The sequence below is a fragment of the Gymnoscopelus braueri genome, assembly GCF_963280865.1.
Source record: "Gymnoscopelus braueri genome assembly, chromosome: 10".
Lineage (NCBI taxonomy): Eukaryota > Metazoa > Chordata > Actinopteri > Myctophiformes > Myctophidae > Gymnoscopelus > Gymnoscopelus braueri.
The window spans coordinates 53,499,339-53,514,004 of record NC_137611.1 but is presented as its reverse complement, the minus strand read 5'-3'; the positions used below and the strand labels follow the sequence as shown (position 1 = coordinate 53,514,004).

General features: G+C 41.9%; 1 protein-coding gene across 1 annotated transcript in view; it reads right to left on the bottom strand.

The window, feature by feature from the left end:
* Positions 1 to 14,666, bottom strand: part of LOC308093225 (dermatopontin-like) — a 28,055-nt gene that overhangs the window by 8,074 nt on the left and 5,315 nt on the right. The gene's annotated exons all lie outside the window — the stretch shown is intronic.

Genomic DNA, 14,666 nt, shown 5'->3' with positions numbered 1-14,666 from the left:
GATAAATATGAAGTAGGTCCGGTAGATTAGTAGATTTGGTGGGGGCCGCTCATTAAAAATAAATTAATTAAAAAAACTAGCGTCATTTGTATTGTTGACCTATTTCTACCATATAGAGCAGGTTTCGTTCAATTTCGACCCCTCTGTCACATGGTACTAATCTTTGTGTCCAGAATCACTGCGCCACGGCAGCCTACTCATGCACAAAATATATGACACAAAAAATGAATGGTAAGTATTTCCTACAGAAAATACTCAAAAAATCTGAACTAACACTTTTAGTAAAAAAATACTTTTCCCACCACTGCTCATAGTCAGAGATGTTACTGTAGAACTCATAAATACATTCGCTGGTGCAACGTCAGTTACGCGCTCTGGTCAGAGTGACACACACTTACTTCCTGTAAATAGACTAAAAGATAAAACTAGTGTTCACTAATCATATACATATATTAGGCCTACAAGATGCTCTTATTTTGAAATTGTGTGTGTATGTGTGTGTGTGTGTGTGTGTGTGTGTGTGTGTGTGTGTGTGTGTGTGTGTGTGTGTGTGTGTGTGTGTGTGTGTGTGTGTACCCAGTGCTGGCCCTGAGGAATTTGCCCTAGGCAGCATTTTACCCCCCCCCCCACACACACAAACACCCATAGCCTATTATTTAATAATAAATAAGGCTATTTCACAAACACAAATAACTAGGACACCGTGTAAATTACAAGAGCCAAATTACAATTTGCAATTTTGGCATTTAGCAGACGTGATTTACAGTAAGCAAGATAAACTCGAGGTAATACATCAAATGCATAGTGTAGTGCCTCAGTAATCTAGGATCATAGATAAACCAATAACCTATCCATCAGTCTAAACATTATAGTAATATCAAAAAATTAAGAAATTATCTACATTGAAACTATACACACACTTAAGATGCCAGGTCAACAATGACCTGGCATCTATCTAATTAAAATGCTATCTAATTTAATGTTTTAGGCTAGAACATTTAAAACAAAACTATTATATATTAATAGTAATGTCGTTGCCATTCACATGGCACGTGGCCGTTGCATGTGCATTATGCAAGCATGTTTGTGTCATGTTCTACTTTGCTCTACCATGAAAATAATAAACCGGTTTCTACACATACCTAGCTACACTACACGCACACACGGATGCACGCACACACACAGACAGACACACACCGGAGCGAGCAACAATATGGACCGTGGTGGCAAAAGCTCCTAAGTATGGCTTTACTACAAAACAGAACCCAACGAAATGGGAAAGGGCCGGAACAGAGACGTCCCAAAGTTCTTAAGAATTAATTTACATTTGTGTGGTGGTGGACTGGTGGAACTGGTGGAAATGATGTACATTGAAACTATACACACACTTAGGATGCCAGGTCAACAATGACCTGGCATCTGTCTAAATAAAATGCTATCTAATTTAAAAAAATAGGCTAGAACATTTAAAACAAAACTATTATATATTAATAGTAATGAATTTGTAATCGGCGTAGATAGAAAGGTGTTTTATTATCTCCTGGCATGGAGAGAGAGAGAGAGAGAGAGAGAGAGAAAGATAGAGAGAGAGAGAGATAAAAGACCTCTGAAAGTCTTATCAAAGAAATGTAACTTAACGTGCTGTACGGCAAGTCGTTGCCATTCACATGGCACGTGGCCGTTGCATGTTATGCAAGCATGTTCTTGTCATATTCTACTTTGCTCTACCATGAAACTGATAAACCGGTTTCTGCACATACCTAGCGATTAATGCATGCCTGTAAATATCTGCAATGCATCCTTCTAACAATACAGGTCGAGTTATTTGCATATTGAAACGGATTTGAAATGACAAACATGTCAAGCCTCTGACGTTTTTACATATAGTTCATCATGCAACGCCTGTGTGTTCCGCCCTCAGATTCATCTTATGGAGCCCATCACCCCTGCCCGCACACACGCGTTAAAGTCTATTTAAGTTAATGTAAATATATATTAAGTTCTAAATAAAAACGGGTTTCACTCCCACTTTATTGTCTCCGACAGGCCGAAGGCATGGCGAGAGAGTATGTTTTACCCCCTGTCCGTCCGTCCGTGTGTGTGTGTGTGTGTGTGTGTGTGTGTCCGTCCGTGTGTGTGTCCGTCCGTGTGTGTGTCCGTCCGTGTGTGTGTCCGTCCGTCCGTGTGTCCGTCTGTGAACAGCGAAACTCCGACACCGTTGGCCCGCTCGCTCCGAAACTGTGCACACACACTCCCTGGATGCCAATTCAGAACCTCTGCCCCAAATCTTTCACATAGCCCTGTTAAAGCGCCACCAGGAGGCCGATTTGTGCAAAACCCATTTACTCCTACAGATTTTATCCAAACGTCATGCAAATCGGTACACATTATCTCTATAGTCATGTGATCAACACGGATCTGTCCGATTTTCCATATTCCATCCTCATTGGCTAAGGTTGGCTTCCAAAGTTTGCAGGATTGGTCCATTTTGAACAAAATGCCTCAAATCATGAACGCAGCTTGCGATTTCCCTTAAATTTCACACGCACATTCCCACTAGGCCGAGGAAGAAATGGCACCCTTTTCACATTGGCTTGTTATAGCGCCACCAGCAGGTCTAATCTTAGCAAAACACATTTTTGGAACAAAAGCCTCAAATCATGAATGCAGTGTCTGATTGCCGTGAAAAGCCTAAGAAAAAATGACACCCCTTTCACATTGGCCTATTATAGCGCCACCAGGAGGCCACAATAACGTACCTGACCTGGCGGAGACCTGTGCTCCGAGGAGCGCTTTTTAGTTCTGTTTTGTAATGTTTTCTGATCTCAATAGAAATATTGCAGGCTTATACAGGATTGGACGGTAATATTGCGGTACTATGCGGAACTAAATGGCACTTCTTTCTTTTCTTTTTTGCGGGAGGGAGCGGCGGCCAGAAATTTACTGCGGGCGGTCAGAAATGAAATCACTGCGGGCAAGGGTCATAAATCCAACGGGAGCGGGCAGGAGCAGGATTAAGAAAGCATGCAGTCAGTCCTCTGCTGTCAGTGCAGCAGAGGAGATCTCCAGATCCACACAAGCCTAATCTTTAATCACGTTAGCATAGAGTTGCCAGTTGAGATCTCCTTTACATGATAATCCAGTGCCTGTGAGTAAACGGAGGAACTCTGGGGCTTTTCCTGCATGGATACTGGTTTAAAATGGTTTTAAATCGTCACCCGTTTGAATCGATTTACGATAAATCGTTACATGCGGCATCACACATATAGGATTATATCCAGATTCTCAGGCTAGCCCGAACACAGCAATAATAAATAATAAATAATATAATAAATACAAAATAGCACCGACCAACGTGGCCGGCTAGCTGCCTTGCTCCGCGACATTAATAGGATTTTTTTTATTAACGACAGTTCAACAGAGAGACTGAGCAAAATGTAATTCCTCACCATCACCTCATTAGTCCTGCTCCAATCAGATCAGCTGAGCTGATTGACTGTCCTTTTAAAAGGACTCCTCCTCCTCCCTTGTCTCACTCATTCTCATGCTCTCTGTTCAGGTCACCCACCACCTCCCCGACACCGCCCAAGCAGCAGGCACCACCAGGTTGGCCCTATCGACAGGGGGCGGGCTCCTGAAGAGCCCCCTGTCTTCAGCAGGCAGGATCCGATTAGGACGGATCTGATCTGATTCTTCCCTGCGATGGGGCCCGCACCTAAGTGTTAATTCTAACTTACAGTATCTAATATAATTGTATTACTATTCATACATGCATACTACTGCATTCATGTCTTCTGTATTTATCAATAAATATCATTGCATTCATCTTATGGTGTGAAGTCTCTCTTAAGTTGAAATATAATTATTAGTAGCCTATATTATTTTGATATTAAATAAAGTAACACAACATTACAATACCTACATTTTCAACCATTAAAATCATATTTAACGTTTTTTTATGAGCATACACTGACTGGTGATTGTGCAGTGTTTTTTTTGACAGCCAGCTGCCCTCCTGAGCTGCGCCTCGCAGAAAACACACACACACACACACACACACACACACACACACACACACACACACACACACACACACACACACACACACACACACACACACACACACACACACACACACACAGGCCTGTTGCCTGATTTGTGCTTCGTCTTACCACGGTGCCTTGCATCAGAGCTGATCTACAAGCTCACAACGCGTCTCATCTGCTTGTGGTCTTATATCACATAATGTTATCCTCTCGACACCATCGTGCGACGGAAAATTATCCAGGCTTGAACTTACTGTGAAGTGGCATGGCACAGAGAGACTTCCCTTGCAACATTTAGCAAAATCAATGGATTTAATGAAGGGTGCACCAACATGAAAGTTTTTTTTTTCTAGGGCATTAGATGGCGGGACATAACATAATGAAAGGCTAATTTAAGAAATTGATAGTTAAAAACGTACTGGAACTCCAAGAGTCAAGACAGAAACACCTTACACAACATATATTAGCCTACATTTGTGATACAGAGAATGAATCAAAATGTAAGATAATAAATGGCATAATAAACTGTAAACAAGCTGTTTTTCACCCCTTTCCATTTGTGAATAGTAATACCATTATGGACTGACCATGTAGCAGAGCCTACCCCATTATAATTATAATTTGAATGATTTTACATACTTTTATTGCGGGGCCAGAGCTCAGCTCTGGACCTGTTTTATTATTCCCTTTATTCTGTTTCTTCTGCCACTTTTCGCAGTTCTGGGTGAACCGTGCTGTCGCTTTTTACGAAACTCGGCCATATGGTAGATGGTCATGAAAAACTATCAAGAAATAAATCTCACAATCTTTCGTCAAAAGGTGGCGCTATAGCACTCAATTGAAAATGCCAACTTTGAACAGGTACAACTCATGCCCTGTTTGACCTACAGCCATAAAACTTCAATACACACATGCGTCTACTCATGATGAACAACTTTAACCCTCTGACTTTTGACCTCTGACCTTTAGATCTCCCACCATTTTGAATTATATGAAAAACAGTTAAAACCTATCTCCTCCTGGGATTTTTGAGTAATCTGCACGAAACGTTTTACACATGAACTTTGGACCTATGCCGACAAACAAGCAGCAAGATTTTTCCATAAGTGAAAAAATGAAGCTTTAATTAGCCAATGAATATTGCAGTTTTATGACAATTATTCATCTGCCCCTAACACATACATGCAGACTCACATTTCTTTGAAACTTTGCGTTAATGTTGAGGGTCATTCCAAATATTACTGAAACCAATCTTACTCCAATTGGTCAAAGGGGGGCGCTATAGCGATTTTTTGAAAGTGCAAACTTTAAACATGCAAAAGTCATGCCTCGTTTGGCCGACAGCCATTAAACCTGCTTACACATGTGCCTTGACTCATGAGGAACACATGTATCACGTTTGACCAGTAAGCTCCGCCCTTAGATTGTCCGCAATTTTGAGCAGTTTGAAAAACACTTAAACCCAGGATTTTTCAGCTATTTGCGTGAAACTGTATCATCTGTGTGATCTCCTTTTTCACAAGTTCTTGTCTGTTGGTCCAATGGCTTCTCCCTTAAACGTGTGCCTCACAACCTGAAGGTTGCCAGTTCAAGCCTCACTTGATGCGGACTTCATTAAAGTTGCATTGCACACAACATGATTGTGTCAATTAATACATGTGCAATTGTTAAACATAACCTGAAATACTTATTTGAGAGGGTATGTTTTTGCAATGTATGACATACTTCATTCTGAAAATAGCCGATCTACAATCTCAAAACTTTTCAGATAGCAACGTGTTTCTGAGTTTGTAGATCGGCTGCTTTCACTGGTTCACTTTTATCTTCAACAGACAACCTCAGCCTGGACAAAGCTATAGCACTATAGGTAATGTTGCAGCCCTTCAATCCGAAGGTTGAGGGCTAGATTCCTGTTAAAGGAGAATTCCGGACAAATTAAGTGTTATCTTTGATGTCTCGTTACTCACCTACCGATGTGAAAAGTAGCGTTCTTTTTTTTCATATATTCCCCTGTCGTCATTTTTTAAACACCCTCCGTTGTTATAATGGGAGCCGCTGGGTTAGTGAAGTTCGTCTATTATAACCGATGCAATGTTATTTTTTTCTCTACTACGATTCATTGTAGAGTCTCATGATAGTCAAACATGCGCTGAAAATTCCTGCGAGCCTGCCGTTAATGGCGAACGATTTAACACTGGTTGCTTGTTTCTTCCAGAACCTGGCAACTCGTGTTGCCAGAATCTGGAAACAAGCAACCAGTGTTAAATCGTTCGCCATTGACGGCAGCCTCGCAGATAGTTTCAACGCATGTTTGACTATCATGAGACTCTACTATGAATACTAGTAGTGAAAAAAACAACTTTGCGTCGGTTATAATAGACGAACTTCACTAACCCAGCGGCTCCCATTATAACAACGGAGGGTGTTTAAAAAATGACGACAGGGGAATATATGAAAAAAAAGAACGCTACTTTTCACATCGGTAGGTGAGTAACGAGACATCAAAGATAACACTTAATTTGTCCGGAATTCTCCTTTAATGGCAATAGGTTGACATGTCCAATCAATCCATTCTGCTTCCATCCTTCTCTCTCTTCAATCTATTGTTTCCATGTCTCTCTCTCTTCAATCTATTCCGTTTCCATGTCTCTCTCTCCGCCCTTAGATTGTTCGTAATTTTGAGCAGTTTGAAAAACACTTAAACCCAGGATTTTTCAGTTATTTGCGTGAAATGGTATCATCTGTCTGACCTCCGTTTTCACTGTATCAGGTCTGTTGGTCCAATGGCTTCCCGCATAAGTGAATGTTTCACAACATCAAGGTTGCCGGTTCAAGCCTCAGTTGGTGGAGACTTCATTTAAAGTGCATTGCAAACTACAAGACTGTATTAATGAATACATATGCAATTGATAAAGATAACATGAAATGCTTATCTGAGAAGGTCTGTTTTTGCAATGTATGACATACTTCATTCTGAAAATAGCCGATCTACAATCTCAAAACTTTTCAGATAGCAACGTGTTTCTGAGCTTGTAGATCGGCTGCTTTCACTGGTTCAATTTGATCTTCAACAGACAACCTCAGCCTAGACAAAGCTATAGCACTATAGGTAGTGTTGCAGCCTGTCAATCCGAAGGTTGAGGGATCGATTCCTGTTAATGGCAATAGGTTGAGACGTCCAATCAATCCATTCTGCTTCCATCTTTCTCTCTCTTCAATCTATTATGTTTCCATGTCTCTCTCTCTTCAATCTATTCCTTTTCCATGTCTCTCTCTCCGCCCTTAGATTGTCCGCAATTTTGAGCAGTTTGAAAAACACTTAAACCCAGGATTTTTTATTTATTTGCGTGAAATGGTATCATCTGTTTGACCTCCGTTTTCACTGGATCAGGTCTGTTGGTCCAATGGCTTCCCGCTTAAGTGAATGTTTCACAACAGCAAGGTTGCCGGTTCAAGCCTCCCTTGGTGGAGACTTCATTTAAAGTACATTGCAAACAACAAGACTGTATTAATGAATACATATTGATAAAGATAACATGAAATGCTTATCTGAGAAGGTATGTTTTTGCAATGTATGACATACTTCATTCTGAAAATAGCCGATCTACAATCTCAAAACCTTTCAGATAGCAACGTGTTTCTGAGCTTGTAGATCGACTGCTTTCACTGGTTCACTTTTATCTTCAACAGACAACCTTAGCCTGGACAAAGCTATAGCACTATAGGTAGTGTTGCAGCCTGTCAATCCGAAGGTTGAGGGTTTGATTCCTGTTAATGGCAATAGGTTGAGATGTCCAATCAATCCATTCTGCTTCCATCTCTCTCTCTCTCTTCAATCTATTATGTTTCCATGTCTCTCTCTCTCTTCAATCTATTCTGTTTCCATGTCTCTCTCTCTCTCTCTCTCTCTCTCTCTCTTCAATCTATTCCGTTTCCATGTCTCCCTCTTCAATCTATTCCGTTTCCATGTGTCTCTCTCTCTCTCTCTTTTGAGGGGCGGCCATAGCTGAGTGGTTAGTGAGCCAGCCTAGGGAGCCAGAGGCCCTAGTTGCCCCAGGTACGATTCCAGGCCAGGCCAGCAAATGAAATTTGTCCCTGAGCAAGACTCTTAACCCTTATCTCTTCAATCTATTCCGTTTCCATGTCTCTCTCTCCGATCTACAATCTCACAACTTTTCAGATAGCAACGTATTTCTGAGCTTGTAGGTCGGCTGCTTTCACTGGTTCACTTTTATCTTCAACAGACAACCTCAATCTGTACAAAGCTATAGCACTATAGGTAGTGTTGCAGCCTGTCAATCCGAAGGTTGAGGGTTCGATTCCTGTTAATGGCAATAGGTTGAGATGTCCATTCAATCCGTTCTGCTTCCATCTCTCTCTCTCTTCAGTCTATTATGTTTCCATGTCTCTCTCTCTCTTCAATCTATTCCGTTTCCATGTCTCTCTCTTCAATCTATTCAGTTTCCATGTCTCCCTCTTCAATCTATTCCGTTTCCATGTGTCTCTCTCTCTCTCTCTCTCTTCAATCTATTCCGTTTCCATGTCTCTCTCTCTCTTCAATCTATTCCTTTTCCAAGTCTCTCTCTCTCTCTTTCTCTTCAATCTATTCAGTTTCTCTCTCTCTCTCTCTCTCTTTCTCTTCAATCTATTCCGTTTCTCTCTCTCTCTCTCTTTCTCTTCAATCTATTCCGTTTCTCTCTCTCTCTCTTTCTCTTCAATCTATTCTGTTTATCTCTCTCTCTCTTCAATCTATTCCGTCTCTCTCTCTCTCTCTTCAATCTATTCCGTCTCTCTCTCTCTCTCTCTCTCTATCTCTCTCTCTCTCTCTCTCTCTCTCTCTCTCTCTCTCTCTCTCTCTCTCTCTCTCTCTCTCTCTCTTCTCATAATTATGTTCTTTTAGAAAGTGAGCAACAGCAACAGTCCACCTGGCCTATTCCCATGGATTGGATCTACCCACCTCACCTGCTGTCATTCCCTCTCAATCCATAATCACACCTGCCCTCACTCACTCCTCATTAGTCTCTCTCTCTTTTTTTCTCTCTCTCTCTCTCTCTCTCTCTCTCTCTCTCTCTCTATTCCCTGGCCCCGCTTATCGCTGCTTGCAGCTATATTTCTCATTATTATTACCCCCTTCTGCCAGAGGGGCTACAACGTCACATCATTAAGCATGATTCATCATAGGATCGCTTTGCAGATCTACAAGCTCACAAGGCAGCGCAGATTGAATATATTCCGGAAGCAACACCGTTGTACGTCGAAGCATAAATTGGTCGTTATTGGATGGATTGCAGCTGCTACTTGTGCAGAGAGACAGACTGCTTGAGATCGCTAAACATTTAATCTGCTGCTATGACACACTATCCAAAAGTATAAAGAGGATACTCAAGTTTTGGCTGCTTGCAAGCCAAGGAATATAATTTTAGATGGCACCACAAGATGAAGCATAATGAATATGCATATGGTACCAGGCAAGTTATATAAAAGTTTAATAACCATCCTTCAGGTGGGGATAGATTATAATAGCCTATGTAGGACTGTCAGTCTAATATTGAAAATAAAAAATAAATAAAATCATATTCAAAATAATTTATTTTAATTGAAAAAGAAATGGATCCAACGCAGCTGCACCTGATCCCAGGTCAGTTTAATCATCATAGCACTTCATGCTTTTCTCTATCGATCAGCAGTGGTGTAAAAAGTTAATTTTCTCAGGTAGCCTACTGTAATTTTGAGGTACCGTTACATTACTGGAGTATTTCCAATTTCCAGTACTTTTACTTCTACTCCACTACATCTCAGAGGCAGATATTGTACTTTTACTCCACTACAATTATTTGAAAACTTTATTTACTAGTTACTTTGTAGGTTGTGATTATTATTACAAAACATACATTAACCACTTCAGCCCTATATACATTTCAGCCTTTTGAAAACAGCAGATCTACAAGCACACAATGTGTTGCGTAGCGACGCATTGTGAGCTTGTATATCTGCTATTTTCAAAAGATTTTGTATACATTTGAAAACTTGTGAAATGGGACATTCTGCATAATGAGTGCTTTTATACTTTTGGTACTTATATTTTCATACCAATACTTTTGTACTTTTACTCAAGTAAATTTTTAATAATTTTGATAATTTTAATTAAGTAAACAATTTGAGTACTTTTTCCACCATTGCTGATCAGCACTGAGCACGGGTCTTCTCGGATCCACTCTGATATTATACAGCATTAAACAGACCCGAGGTCCAAGATAATAAAACCTGGAACCGACCGGGTCCGAGTGATTATGGTATGATACAGATCCGGACACATACGGGTCTTGGGTCCTGTTAAACATGAGATCTATTTTGTTGTGGGTATATTTAACAGCCAGTCTATAGTCTCACTTTCTATTTGGGAGATTAGACTGCCTATGAGTAATGTTTGATTTGATGTGTTTATCTGTGTGTAGCATTAATGTTACTTTAATTAAAGGGACTGATGCAATGTGTCTAAATGATAATGCTGCCCTCAAGTGGAGATTTTTGGACAAGGCTTCCAGCAGTGCACTGTACTGTATATCAGCTTAGAAATAAAGGTGTGTTCAGACATGAAAATATAAATCTGCTCTTTGTAAACCTGAGAGGTTACATGTCTGTATAACTGTAAACGGTCCCTGTGTACATTTTCTATCTGTTGTATAACTGCATCCTTGCAGACAAAACAAGCCCACAAATTTGGTATTTGAGTCAACAAACAGCGTTTTCTACCGACGTGACATCCGAGCGGGGAGGACCAGGACCTGCTCTGTGCTCATCTTCCCCGGTCAGTGCAATGGAGAAAAACACACTCTTTACCTTTGAGAGTGTAGACGGGTCCATGTGGTTCCTTGTGTACTCTCAGAGTTACAGACCCGTTAGGGTCCATTTGGACCCTTGGTGGTCCCCGGACCCAAAAGTGAGACCAATGTATAAGCTGATGTGTATATTTAATAATTCAATTCAATTCAACTTTATTAAAGCACCAAATCACAAGTTGTCTCAAGACTCTTTACATACACTTTACACCCTGAGTAAGCAATTTCTCTCAATTGAACTGTTTATTTGTTTGTTTGTTTGTTTGTTTGTATTGTTTATTTTTTCAGAATATGAAGTTGCATGTTGAGGGGTCCCTATAGATGGGTTTCCTGTTTGTAAACATGAGAGGATGATGCGCGCGCAGTGGCGGGATGAGCCTGTAGAGGGCGCTATTAGCCTAAAAATATCCTATACCCTATTACCCATAAAATAAATGGTCTTCACCAGGTTTAATGAAAGTAGATTAAATGATGCAGTTTGTAATATCTTCTTTACTCAATAAAAATGATTTGTCGGAAGTTGGATCTGTTTGTATATAATAGCTGCATTATGCCTATTATGCCTATAATAGCAGCATTATGCCTATCTAAATCCCGAAAATAACAATAGAGTGAATGGCGCTTCCGGTTCGTTCTCCCCCGCGCATGCGCAGATTGCGCACTCTGCTCTGTGATGACGTCGCGCGGAAACCCATCTATAGAACGGCACAAGTTTTTTCACTTGTGCCGATAGGGGACGCCACAAACGTGAACAGTTGCACCATCTGTCGTACAACCTTTAGTTTTCCCTGTAGCTTCCTCGTGTCCTGACGGCTGCACCCCACGACTGACACAGGCCTGGATAGGCAACCCAGCCTGGCAGAGATTTTCTAATCATTTATTCTGTAGGTGTCATGGCTGCCAGTTCCCACCTGATGTCGTGCGGGAGTTCAGACTGCTCCAGATTGTACTGAATAACTGCTAGCTTGCATAACGTCTTCAGACTAGGATTCAAGTCTAAGATGAACAGATTACTGGGTGTGTCTGTATCCTCTAAAGAGGATGATACGATCTCCCACCATGCAACAGGACATACAACTCATCCGAAACGGGCGTTTCCCCTTGGGCTCAACCTTCTTCCAGGAGAAGGTTTCTGGATTGAATTTCCACAGATCATTGAAATTCTGCTTCAGATGACTGTTGTATCCAGCAAATATGTACAGCTCTCCATTGTGAGCAAAGGCTGCAGGGCTCCAGCATCCTTCTGGGAGAAGCTGTGTAGAAGGTTTGCTCAGCCAGCAGTTGGTCTCTGTGTCAAACACTCTAATGTTGTAGTTTTCGTTCTGGTTCCGTTCCCCAAAATACAAACATCTTTGTCCCGATGATGGTGGCCGAGTGCATTGATGAAGCAGGTGGTGGAGTGCCTGTGGTGTTAATTAAAGACCAGACGATTGTGGGTGGTGTCCAACTTGTAGATGTCATTAGTTTGTCCAGTCAGCTTGTTCCATCCTCCATAAATATACATGACCTTCCCCAAGACACAGGCTGAATGGTACCTCCTCCCTACTGGAACTGTCCCAGAAACCCCGGGCTTGACCCAACTGTGGGTGTCGATATCAAATGCATGAAGCATGTTGGAGTCGTGCCCCCGGATTTTACCTTCCTCCATCTGAAAATTCACTACACCACCCCAGATGTAGACGATAGCTTCTGTGAGCACAGCTGTGTGGAACACACAGTTGGAGGGAACCTCAGGTGGATGTTCTCCTCTTCCAGTTGTCACAGGAGGCAACTGAATCCATCTCAAAGACACTGTATTGAAGACGTGCACTGCAATCTGGTCCCTGTAATTCAAGTTACAGTACCCTCCAAAGGAGTACAGATTGTGTTCCACTGCTACAGCAGCATCGAAGGATCTCTTTGTTCCTCTGTTCAGATCCAAGGTCCAGTGCCACATTTTGGACAGCAGCAACAAAGCAGATGAAAGTGAAGTCTTCAAGTCTCTGTAAAACAATGCAGTGATGTTCCACATGCTAACACTTATATTGGTACAGCCACACAAACACAAACTCCATATTTGGGCAGAAATAAGATCAAATTGATGACATCAGCATGGAACTCCTTTTTGGGCAGACATACTCTGATCTGATCTCATATCCTGGATGGAAGGCGGTCTGAGGTTATAAATTCACCACAACAAAAACAACATAGTTGTAGTTGACAGATTCGAAAAACATTTGGGGAGACTCCTTTGTTTTATAAGACCGAACTTTTAATACTTTCAAACAGGAACCTGAAATCACAAATGAACAATTTTCTCTAGGAATCAAAGCTGGACAAAGTGTGAAGGTCTTTCCAATTGTAACAGGGCAGTATACATTAAGGTATACATTAAGGTAGCCACCCTTTGGAAGTCTAATAAAGTAAAGTACACCACCTGAACACATGACATCCCCACTAGATTTGTTGTACTGGTAAGAATCGGAGGCAGAGGCGTGGCATAAAGTACAAACAGTAATCCATTTTATTCATATAAGAGGTAATAGGTGACAGCATTTAATAAATGATGCATCAACTGTATAAAATAGTATGACAATGACTGGTTCAACGATATGCATTGTACCTCTTAAGGATCGATACTGAGGCTTACCATGGGGGGGGGGGGGACCGGCTAACCCGTCCAGGGCAGTGGCACCCCCGAGCCACAGCAAAATGGAAAAATAAACTAAACAGCATTAAAGAAAAGGGGATACCACCACCACTGGAGCAGGCGTCGCCTGGTCCCGACTTGGGCCCTCAGCACCAGAGCTACACAGCGACAGAAAACAATGAATTAATGAGGACCCGTAAAATACATTCACATTAGACAGTCTAGGTGACACATTGTAATAACTAGGAGTTCGGCCCGCTGCGCGGGCCTCACATCTAGCGTGACGTAGCGCCCACTTCGCAGCACAGATCGGCCAGATCCACCCTCTCTCGCCCCCTTCCCCTCTCTCTCTGTCCGAGCGATGTGGAATTATTTAGGCTCCCTCTTTCTCTCTCTCCCCCCCCCGGTTGAGTCGTTTGTTCTCCGTGTGTCTCTCTCTCTCTCTCTCTCTCTCTCTCTCTCTCTCTCTCTCTCTCTCTCTCTCTCTCTCTCTCTCTCTCTCTCTCTCTCTCTCTCTGTCTCTGTCTCTCTCTCTGTCTCTCTCTCTCTCTCCCCCCTCCCAGTGCAGCGCTTGCGTGTTTGTTTCTCGCACCTCTGTCTGTCCGTCTCTCTCTCTCTCCTCGCACTTGATTGGTTTAGCCTGCGTTGCCATGTCTGCTTATTTTCAATGCGATTTGGGCTTATTTGGGCTTGTTTTCATAGACCACGCCAGCGCTTGTTTCTCGCCCGTTTAACGGATGTGGCAACGCTTGTTTCTCGCACATGAGTGGCTTGTAAAGTTAGTGATCATTTTGACGTTGCACACATCCCGGAAGTACAGTGCGAGCTGAAATATTGCAAACACTTTATGATTATTAGAAGTGGAGACACATGTGGAGGTGGAAAAGAAAGTAGATGATTTAAGCATCATGAAATGTGGTGTTCCTCAGGGAAGCATTCTAGGCCCAGCACTGTTTTTGGTATACGTGAATGATATGACAGACGCCTGTAACTGTGATTTGTTCTTGTATGCCGATGATTCTGCTCTGCTGATGTCCCATAAGGAACAATCCACACTGGAGAGTTCCCTGAGTGAGGAATTGACAAATGTTAATTCCTGGCTTATAGATAACAAGTTATCTCTACACACAGGGAAGTCAGAATCAATTCTGT